The 11,382-nt window shown below is 43.8% G+C and overlaps 1 long non-coding RNA gene across 1 annotated transcript; it reads right to left on the bottom strand.

The window, feature by feature from the left end:
- Window positions 1-3,920: 3,920 nt before the first annotated feature.
- Window positions 3,921-5,488, bottom strand: LOC141101229 (uncharacterized). Its single transcript, XR_012234913.1, has 3 exons — window positions 5,429-5,488; window positions 5,320-5,350; window positions 3,921-4,090 (listed from the first exon to the last, which is right to left on the bottom strand). It is a non-coding gene; the product is annotated as an uncharacterized lncRNA (long non-coding RNA).
- Window positions 5,489-11,382: the final 5,894 nt, after the last annotated feature.

Below are 11,382 nucleotides of genomic sequence, written 5' to 3'. Positions count from 1 at the left end.
TTATGAAAAAAAAGGGTGGTGTTACAATCCAAAAAAGGGTGGTGTTACAATCCAATACAATAAAAGAACAAAAATCAATAAATAAACTTTATAAAGTATTATAAAACCAAAAATCTAGTGATAGGTGATACATAAGGTGGGGACAGTGTCATACATCCTTTGTGAAGGTGTGTATGGATCTATAATGATGTGAGGCCAGTGAGTATGTATTGTGGTGTGATACGGTGAACATGTGAGAGGTTGAACAGAGGAATAGAGTGAAGGTGTAAGGAGTTGAAAAGCATGAATGTGTAGGTAGTGTTGAGAAAGGGCATTAGGGGACAGTGAAGTGGAGTGGGAATAAAGGTGAGGTCATCTAAGGAGGCAGTGTGTAAGGGGTGCTCTTGGAAATGTTAAGGCATAAGGTATAAATACCTAGATCCTTGGTTTTGAGGTGTGTGTATAAGTGGTATAGGTTTGCCTTTGTAATCCAGCTGCTGGAACGGTACCTATAGTAACCACTGAGAAAGGGTATAGGTTAAGGAATAGCAAGGTATATAGAAAGAAAAGATATAAAAGAAAGTTTTAGGGGTCACATACCGATGTGTAGGGTCAGCACGTGACTCCCGTCCTAAGGACAAAAAAGCAGGTCAATAAGCTGAGATGGAGAAAGGAAACCCAGTCTATGAAGACTGTAGGGCACCATTACCTTGTGTCCTAAATCTAGTCAGGTGTGGAGGAGGCCGGAAGTGCATGTGGCTTAGTGCAGTGATGTTAAATACTGTCAAGCACTTCCTGATTGGGTGGGGAAGGGGCGGGAATGGGGGGAAGGGCCATCGCCATCTTAGTGAGGTCAAAAATGTCTGAATGAATGTATTGAGCATGTGCAGGGCGGGGATAGAGAATGAGCATGTTTTGACTTGACAGGAAGTGATGGTGGCAGTCGCCATCTTGGTGAGGTCAAAAAATGTCAGAATGAATGTACTGAGCATGTGCAGGGCGGGGATAGAGAATGAACATGTTTTGACTTGACAGGAAGTGATGTTGGCAGTCGCCATCTTGGTGAGGTCAAAAATGTCAGAATGAATGTACTGAGCAGGTGCGAGCCATCCAGGAAGTGAAGTAAAAAAGGGAGGGTTGTGAGGAAATGTCACATGCATACAGGCGGCCATTTTAACGGTGGGACTGTGCTGAATTGATGCACGGTGATAATTTCAGTGCTGGTTGTGCCTATCAGGTTTCAGAGAAACTTCCTTTTCCTGCCTAAAAACAAAGAAAGGTAATTAGAGCAAGGTTTACATACAAAGAGTAAAATGGCGTTCATATTAACACACTTATGTCAGAAATATCTCCTATAAATCAAAAAACGTTGTGTAGGAAAAGAACTTATTTGGTAGTGATTTTAAACTCCTGATGAAAAACAAAACTAATTCACTATGAAGTGGAATTTAGAAGGGATTAATAATACATTTCAGATTCTCTATTGAGACCGTGTGGATGGAGGGTATTTAGGTGATATATCCAATACGCTTCACGCTCTTTGAGAGTTTGGATTCTATTACCCCCTCGTCTGGGTACAGGGATTTGTTCGATAACCTGAAATTTCAGTTGGCTTACAGAGTGTCTATTTTCCACAAAATGGGCAGGAATTGGTAAAAGTGTGTTCTCACACCGGATGGTTGATTTATGTTTGGAAATGCGGTCTTTCACATGCTGGGTGGTTTCCCCAACGTATCCTAGGCCGCATGGGCATTTGATTAAATAGACGACAAAATTTGAGTTGCAGGTAAAATAGCCATTGATCTTGTACCGTTTGCCGGACCTCGGATGGGTGAATGAATCGCCTTTACTAACATTCGTGCATTGTGCGCAACCCAAACAAGGGAAGGTTCCGTTGCGCACCGTGCTAAATGTCTTCTGCCTGAATGTCTTGAAGTGGGAGCCCACGTCGGCTCTAACCAAAGTGTTTTTTAGGTTCTGAGCCCGCTTATGGCAGATGAGAGGAGGATTTTGGAAATTTTCAATCCCCGGGTAAGCCTTTTCTAGTAGGGGCCAGTGTTCAAGGACTGCTTTTTTGATCAGAGGAGAGAACGGGTGATAGGTGTTGATGAACTTAACCCTATTCTCTACATCACAGTCACGTTGGGTAATTCTGGTTTGTTGTTCAGCGTTAATTTTGGGGTATCCTCTTGTTTGAAACTTTTCAGTCATCTCGTCATGTCTCATTTGCCTGATATCAGGTGTTGAGACTATGCGGTCAATTCTGTCATGTTGGGATTTAGGTAGAGCTATCTTCACGTGTCTTGGGTGACAACTGGACCAGTGTAGTAGACTATTACGGTCTGTAGGTTTGACGTAAAGGTCACTTGTAAGGGTGCCAGAGTCAGTTTTAGAGATCATGGTGTCAAGGAAACTGACAGACTGTGTGTTGGAATGTGAGGTAAAGGTTAGGTTCGGTATACTCTGGTTGAGGTCATGTACAAAATCTGTGAGGCTATTGGTGTCACCTGTCCATACACAAAAGATGTCGTCTATGTATCTGAGCCAGGTAAGAGCATGTTTTCTATATAGATGATGTGTGTAGACAAAGTCAGCCTCAAATTTACACATGAAGATGTTAGCGTACGGGGGGGCTACATTCGCCCCCATCGCGGTACCCCGTGCCTGAAGGTAGAATTGGTCCTCAAAGAGGAAATAGTTGTTGTTGAGGACCAATTTGAGTGTATCGGTACAGAACAATTTCTGGGGTTCGCTAAGAGAGGATTGTAAATCTAGGAACCATCTGACAGCCTCGATGCCAAGATCGTGATCTATACTAGTATATAGGCTGTTGACGTCTAGGCTGGCTAATAAACAAAAGGAAGGAATGTCATGGAGGGTTCTAACGTGGTTCAGAAAATCACCGGTGTCTTTGAGATAAGATGGAATTTTTGGTACTAGTGGAGTGAGGATCTTTTCCAAGGTTATTGACAGGGGTGAGAGGATAGAGTCGGTAGATGCCACTATGGGTCTACCGGGGGGCTTTTCCAAATTTTTATGTATTTTGGGGAGTATATAAATGACTGGAGTTATGGGACTTTGTTTGTGCAAATACTCTGCCAGTTTAGAATCAATTGTACCCAAATTTAAGTGGAAGTTGATCAAATTGTCTATCTTTCTCTCTATGGAGTAGATAGGATTCGTGGGGATGGGTCTGTATGTCGTGACGTCAGAGAGTTGTCTCTGGATTTCAGACAGATAGTATTTCTTATCCAGTACTACAATGGAGCCACCTTTATCAGCAGGCTTTATGACAATGTCCTTGTTGTTTTTAAGACTTTTCAGTGCTAATGATTCTTCTCTATTAAGGTTATGCTTAAGGTGGTATTTACCATGTTTGATTTCATCTATATACTTATCCACAGAAGCATTAACAAGTGAAATATACGTCTCGACAGGATGATAGAGGCGAGGTGGTTGAAACGTGCTCGGGATCTTGAGTCCGAGATCTTTGAGAATAAACGTCTCTTGGGTGCTGGTTCCCGAGGAGAAAGGTACCTGGTTGGTGTTTATGTCTCCGCCATCTTTGTCAAAATGTACCTTAAGTCTCAAAGAGCGGTAAAAACGATTTAACTCTTGGTGTACGAGGAACGGATCAAAGGAGGGAGTGGGACAGAATGAGAGGCCCCTCTGGAGAACTCGGATCTCGGCAGGTGAGAGACAATAGGTAGAGATGTTGAAGACAAGATTGTTCTTACCTGAGATCGAGTATTGGGACGTGTATCCCTCTGGGGGTCCTCGTCTGTTTTTTCTTCTTCCTCCTCGTCTGAAACTGTGTTTGGAGGTGCCGGGGGTTTCTTGCGCGGGTCGAAAAAAGACTTGGGCGGTTTCCCACCGCGTCCTCCTCTGCCGCCTCGTCCAACTTGACCACCATCCGAACCTGAAGAACCTGATGAGTCATATCGGTTTCTGTAGGGGGGACCATCTGGAAGTGTGGTATACCGCCATCTATAGACCTGTTTTTTGAGATAGTCGTCCTGGTCTCTCAGAAACTTGTTCTTTTTTCGTGTTTTCAGTTCATTGGTGTAGTCTTGTAGAGTTTTGTTGGCTCTTGCCTTAAGGCTAGCGAGATCTGTTGGAGAAAGGGTGTTAGTCAACTGATTTTCGATAGCAGCAACCTGATCTTTCACCTTCTGTATATTCTCCTGGAGAAATTTGATGATCAACACCATTAAATCTATAGAGCACTTATTTAGAATATTTTCAAAAAGTTGACAATATTCCTCATTGTCACTGAAGAGGGTTGGTCGTAACGAGACCCTGAGTCCCCTCGGAATCCGCTGTGCCTTCGTGTATTGAGCTAAAGTATACGCATGCAATTCAAAAGATGAAAGTTTCTTCAATTCCTTTTCATAATCCCTCGATTTCACCTCACGGGTAGGGATATTCAGGAAATTGTCAGTTTCTCTGACCGTAGAAAGAATACTAGATCTTTCTTCTTCGTTGAAGGAGAAGACACCGAAGGAGGCCATGAAAAATTGAGAAAATATGGTTTAGAGGGGGAGACAACTGTCTAAAATAGATCAAATATAAAGTAGATATGACAGGCTCAAACCCCAACTTAGGTGCTCTGGGAAAAAACAAGACTAAAGTATAGGAGTAACCCCGGCACACTAATAACATGAAAGTAAAGTCTTCTCAACGACAGTCTTTAATTGTTGTGATTTTATTGATTATGAAAAAAAGGGTGGTGTTACAATCCAAAAAAGGGTGGTGTTACAATCCAACGTTTCAGCTCTACATCTCGAGCTTTCATCAGGGATATGACTACAATATATACAATAAAAGAACAAAAATCAATAAATAAACTTTATAAAGTATTATAAAACCAAAAATCTAGTGATAGGTGATACATAAGGTGGGGACAGTGTCAAACATCCTTTGTGAAGGTGTGTATGGATCTATAATGATGTGAGGCCAGTGAGTATGTATTGTGGTGTGATACGGTGAACATGTGAGAGGTTGAACAGAGGAATAGAGTGAAGGTGTAAGGAGTTGAAAAGCATGAATGTGTAGGTAGTGTTGAGAAAGGGCATTAGGGGACAGTGAAGTGGAGTGGGAATAAAGGTGAGGTCATCTAAGGAGGCAGTGTGTAAGGGGTGCTCTTGGAAATGTTAAGGCATAAGGTATAAATACCTAGATCCTTGGTTTTGAGGTGTGTGTATAAGTGGTATAGGTTTGCCTTTGTAATCCAGCTGCTGGAACGGTACCTATAGTAACCACTGAGAAAGGGTATAGGTTAAGGAATAGCAAGGTATATAGAAAGAAAAGATATAAAAGAAAGTTTTAGGGGTCACATACCGATGTGTAGGGTCAGCACGTGACTCCCGTCCTAAGGACAAAAAAGCAGGTCAATAAGCTGAGATGGAGAAAGGAAACCCAGTCTATGAAGACTGTAGGGCACCATTACCTTGTGTCCTAAATCTAGTCAGGTGTGGAGGAGGCCGGAAGTGCATGTGGCTTAGTGCAGTGATGTTAAATACTGTCAATCACTTCCTGATTGGGTGGGGAAGGGGCAGGAATGGGGGGAAGGGCCATCGCCATCTTAGTGAGGTCAAAAATGTCTGAATGAATGTTTTACTCTTTGTATGTAAACCTTGCTCTAATTACCTTTCTTTGTTTTTAGGCAGGAAAAGGAAGTTTCTCTGAAACCTGATAGGCACAACCAGCACTGAAATTATCACCGTGCATCAATTCAGCACAGTCCCACCGTTAAAATGGCCGCCTGTATGCATGTGATATTTCCTCACAACCCTCCCTTTTTTACTTCACTTCCTGGATGGCTCGCACCTGCTCAGTACATTCATTCTGACATTTTTGACCTCACCAAGATGGCGACTGCCAACATCACTTCCTGTCAAGTCAAAACATGTTCATTCTCTATCCCCGCCCTGCTTCCAGATGGTCCCCCCTACAGAAACCGATATGGCTCATCAGGTTCTTCAGGTTCGGATGGTGGTCAAGTTGGACGAGGCGGCAGAGGAGGACGCGGTGGGAAACCGCCCAAGTCTTTTTTCGACCCGCGCAAGAAACCCCCGGCACCTCCAAACACAGTTTCAGACGAGGAGGAAGAAGAAAAAACAGACGAGGACCCCCAGAGGGATACACGTCCCAATACTCGATCTCAGGTAAGAACAATCTTGTCTTCAACATCTCTACCTATTGTCTCTCACCTGCCGAGATCCGAGTTCTCCAGAGGGGCCTCTCATTCTGTCCCACTCCCTCCTTTGATCCGTTCCTCGTACACCAAGAGTTAAATCGTTTTTACCGCTCTTTGAGACTTAAGGTACATTTTGACAAAGATGGCGGAGACATAAACACCAACCAGGTACCTTTCTCCTCGGGAACCAGCACCCAAGAGACGTTTATTCTCAAAGATCTCGGACTCAAGATCCCGAGCACGTTTCAACCACCTCGCCTCTATCATCCTGTCGAGACGTATATTTCACTTGTTAATGCTTCTGTGGATAAGTATATAGATGAAATCAAACATGGTAAATACCACCTTAAGCATAACCTTAATAGAGAAGAATCATTAGCACTGAAAAGTCTTAAAAACAACAAGGACATTGTCATAAAGCCTGCCGATAAAGGTGGCTCCATTGTAGTACTGGATAAGAAATACTATCTGTCTGAAATCCAGAGACAACTCTCTGACGTCACGACATACAGACCCATCCCCACGAATCCTATCTACTCCATAGAGAGAAAGATAGACAATTTGATCAACTTCCACTTAAATTTGGGTACAATTGATTCTAAACTGGCAGAGTATTTGCACAAACAAAGTCCCATAACTCCAGTCATTTATATACTCCCCAAAATACATAAAAATTTGGAAAAGCCCCCCGGTAGACCCATAGTGGCATCTACCGACTCTATCCTCTCACCCCTGTCAATAACCTTGGAAAAGATCCTCACTCCACTAGTACCAAAAATTCCATCTTATCTCAAAGACACGGGTGATTTTCTGAACCACGTTAGAACCCTCCATGACATTCCTTCCTTTTGTTTATTAGCCAGCCTAGACGTCAACAGCCTATATACTAGTATAGATCACGATATTGGCATCGAGGCTGTCAGATGGTTCCTAGATTTACAATCCTCTCTTAGCGAACCCCAGAAATTGTTCTGTACCGATACACTCAAATTGGTCCTCAACAACAACTATTTCCTCTTTGAGGACCAATTCTACCTTCAGGCACGGGGTACCGCGATGGGGGCGAATGTAGCCCCCCCGTACGCTAACATCTTCATGTGTAAATTTGAGGCTGACTTTGTCTACACACATCATCTATATAGAAAACATGCTCTTACCTGGCTCAGATACATAGACGACATCTTTTGTGTATGGACAGGTGACACCAATAGCCTCACAGATTTTGTACATGACCTCAACCAGAGTATACCGAACCTAACCTTTACCTCACATTCCAACACACAGTCTGTCAGTTTCCTTGACACCATGATCTCTAAAACTGACTCTGGCACCCTTACAAGTGACCTTTACGTCAAACCTACAGACCGTAATAGTCTACTACACTGGTCCAGTTGTCACCCAAGACACGTGAAGATAGCTCTACCTAAATCCCAACATGACAGAATTGACCGCATAGTCTCAACACCTGATATCAGGCAAATGAGACATGACGAGATGACTGAAAAGTTTCAAACAAGAGGATACCCCAAAATTAACGCTGAACAACAAACCAGAATTACCCAACGTGAATGTGATGTAGAGAATAGGGTTAAGTTCATCAATACCTATCACCCGTTCTCTCCTCTGATCAAAAAAGCAGTCCTTGAACACTGGCCCCTACTAGAAAAGGCTTACCCGGGGATTGAAAATTTCCAAAATCCTCCTCTCATCTGCCATAAGCGGGCTCAGAACCTAAAAAACACTTTGGTTAGAGCCGACGTGGGCTCCCACTTCAAGACATTCAGGCAGAAGACATTTAGCACGGTGCGCAACGGAACCTTCCCTTGTTTGGGTTGCGCACAATGCACGAATGTTAGTAAAGGCGATTCATTCACCCATCCGAGGTCCGGCAAACGGTACAAGATCAATGGCTATTTTACCTGCAACTCAAATTTTGTCGTCTATTTAATCAAATGCCCATGCGGCCTAGGATACGTTGGGGAAACCACCCAGCATGTGAAAGACCGCATTTCCAAACATAAATCAACCATCCGGTGTGAGAACACACTTTTACCAATTCCTGCCCATTTTGTGGAAAATAGACACTCTGTAAGCCAACTGAAATTTCAGGTTATCGAACAAATCCCTGTACCCAGACGAGGGGGTAATAGAATCCAAACTCTCAAAGAGCGTAAAGCGTATTGGATATATCACCTAAATACCCTCCATCCACACGGTCTCAATAGAGAATCTGAAATGTATTATTAATCCCTTCTAAATTCCACTTCATAGTGAATTAGTTTTGTTTTTCATCAGGAGTTTAAAATCACTACCAAATAAGTTCTTTTCCTACACAACGTTTTTTGGTTTATAGGAGATATTTCTGACATAAGTGTGTTAATATGAACGCCATTTTACTCTTTGTATGTAAACCTTGCTCTAATTACCTTTCTTTGTTTTTAGGCAGGAAAAGGAAGTTTCTCTGAAACCTGATAGGCACAACCAGCACTGAAATTATCACCGTGCATGAATTCAGCACAGTCCCACCGTTAAAATGGCCGCCTGTATGCATGTGATATTTCCTCACAACCCTCCCTTTTTTACTTCACTTCCTGGATGGCTCGCACCTGCTCAGTACATTCATTCTGACATTTTTGACCTCACCAAGATGGCGACTGCCAACATCACTTCCTGTCAAGTCAAAACATGTTCATTCTCTATCCCCGCCCTGCACATGCTCAGTACATTCATTCTGACATTTTTTTACCTCACCAAGATGGCGACTGCCACCATCCCTTCCTGTCAAGTCAAAACATGCTCATTCTCTATCCCCGCCCTGCACATGCTCAATACATTCATTCAGACATTTTTGACCTCACTAAGATGGCGATGGCCCTTCCCCCCATTCCCGCCCCTTCCCCACCCAATCAGGAAGTGCTTGACAGTATTTAACATCACTGCACTAAGCCACATGCACTTCCGGCCTCCTCCACACCTGACTAGATTTAGGACACAAGGTAATGGTGCCCTACAGTCTTCATAGACTGGGTTTCCTTTCTCCATCTCAGCTTATTGACCTGCTTTTTTGTCCTTAGGACGGGAGTCACGTGCTGACCCTACACATCGGTATGTGACCCCTAAAACTTTCTTTTATATCTTTTCTTTCTATATACCTTGCTATTCCTTAACCTATACCCTTTCTCAGTGGTTACTATAGGTACCGTTCCAGCAGCTGGATTACAAAGGCAAACCTATACCACTTATACACACACCTCAAAACCAAGGATCTAGGTATTTATACTTTATGCCTTAACATTTCCAAGAGCACCCCTTACACACTGCCTCCTTAGATGACCTCACCTTTATTCCCACTCCACTTCACTGTCCCCTAATGCCCTTTCTCAACACTACCTACACATTCATGCTTTTCAACTCCTTACACCTTCACTCTATTCCTCTGTTCAACCTCTCACATGTTCACCGTATCACACCACAATACATACTCACTGGCCTCACATCATTATAGATCCATACACACCTTCACAAAGGATGTTTGACACTGTCCCCACCTTATGTATCACCTATCACTAGATTTTTGGTTTTATAATACTTTATAAAGTTTATTTATTGATTTTTGTTCTTTTATTGTATATATTGTAGTCATATCCCTGATGAAAGCTCGAGATGTAGAGCTGAAACGTTGGATTGTAACACCACCCTTTTTTGGATTGTAACACCACCCTTTTTTTTCATAATCAATAAAATCACAACAATTAAAGACTGTCGTTGAGAAGACTTTACTTTCATGTTATTAGTGTGCCGGGGTTACTCCTATACTTTACTACAGCATATACAGACCTTTAAATAGAAGAGCAATTCAAATATCGTCGCCTATATGGTCACCTGATGAGTAATGTCAAAGTTCATTGAAAAGACACATGATAGACACATGATGAATAGGACTCATTATGTACTTCCAAATTAGATAATGTGGCGCCCCTAGGAGTATGGTCGCCACAATGGCATTACCTTCTTCCTTGGGAGTGTGATGTCATGCCTGGAAGCAATGAAGGGTCTCTCTGACAGTTAATCTCTACATACTGAACCAATACTAAGGGGAAGAGCTTCTCTCTGGGGGCCAGGAGGGGAAATTAGTTCTGTTAGGAGGGCGAAGTGTGTGGACTTGGAGAGAGGAGCTGGGGGATTGAGCAGAGAGTTGAGGCTCATTCCCAGCTGGTCCTGCAACAGAAACCAGAGGAATAGGAAGCTGTAAATGCTCTATTCCCATCTAAGACTCGGAGGCACAACAGCGACGAGTGAGCCAAAGGAGATAGAAGGCTACAGCTGTCTGCCATACGAGGTAGATCCAAAAGGAAAGAAGAAGGAGGAATGTCAGTGTAACACAGTACTGCATGTACCTCAAGTAAGCGCTAGAGAGGAGACTACACAACCCATCTGATAGAGAGATTCCTAAGTTGCTTCCAGGCTAATCAGCTCCTGTGCCATCTGTAATCTGGACCCTGGACTGCACTTACACAGTAAAGGTAAAGAAACTATACTTTGCTGTGTCCTTGCCTTCTTCCTGCAACTTCTTCAGCACTGCTACATCTCTGTGCCAGACACTGCACCCTCTTCCTCAACACCTATCATCTTCATCTACTCTGCCCTGGGACTACAGCCCTACCTGTGGAGGGCTAAAACATCACTGCTGCACCCCACTATCTGTCCCAGAGGATCTGTCTGCAGCGTCGGCTTAACACCTCCCTTGCCGAACACCACAGGTGGCGTCATGAATCACTCATAATCTTTATTTCATCACTCAATCCTCTTTTTCATGGGCGCCCAGGGCCACGAACTGGGTCACCGCTGCTGTGACATTCCCCTCTGAAGGACCGGCCCGGTACCGAGTACTCCACAGCCCTGGGAGGGCGACCCATTTTGGCATCATGAACAGGATTTACGGAGCCCGGTGTCCCCGGGTCATGTGTGCCAGAGACTGTGTTGTGTGCTATAGACTGTTTGGGAAAGTGCCGCTATTACCCCACTGCTTGGCGCGCGCGGGAAACCAAAGAGGTGGGCCGTCGTGGGTTGAGCCTGCCGAGGAGCGTGAAACAGTGAAGTACCGTGCGGGAAGAGGACAGCGCGCGAGAAGTGAGGAGCTGAGGCCTGTAGCCGGTAAGCCTGCTCAACCCTGGGGCCTGGCTAACGTTAACTAGGGGGAAGAG

Source organism: Dendrobates tinctorius, unplaced genomic scaffold (genome assembly GCF_039654945.1).
Source record: "Dendrobates tinctorius isolate UK_male_01 unplaced genomic scaffold, ASM3965494v1 ptg000116l, whole genome shotgun sequence".
NCBI lineage: Eukaryota > Metazoa > Chordata > Amphibia > Anura > Dendrobatidae > Dendrobates > Dendrobates tinctorius.
Note: the sequence above shows the minus strand (reverse complement) of the source record. Positions and strands in the feature narration are given on the sequence as shown.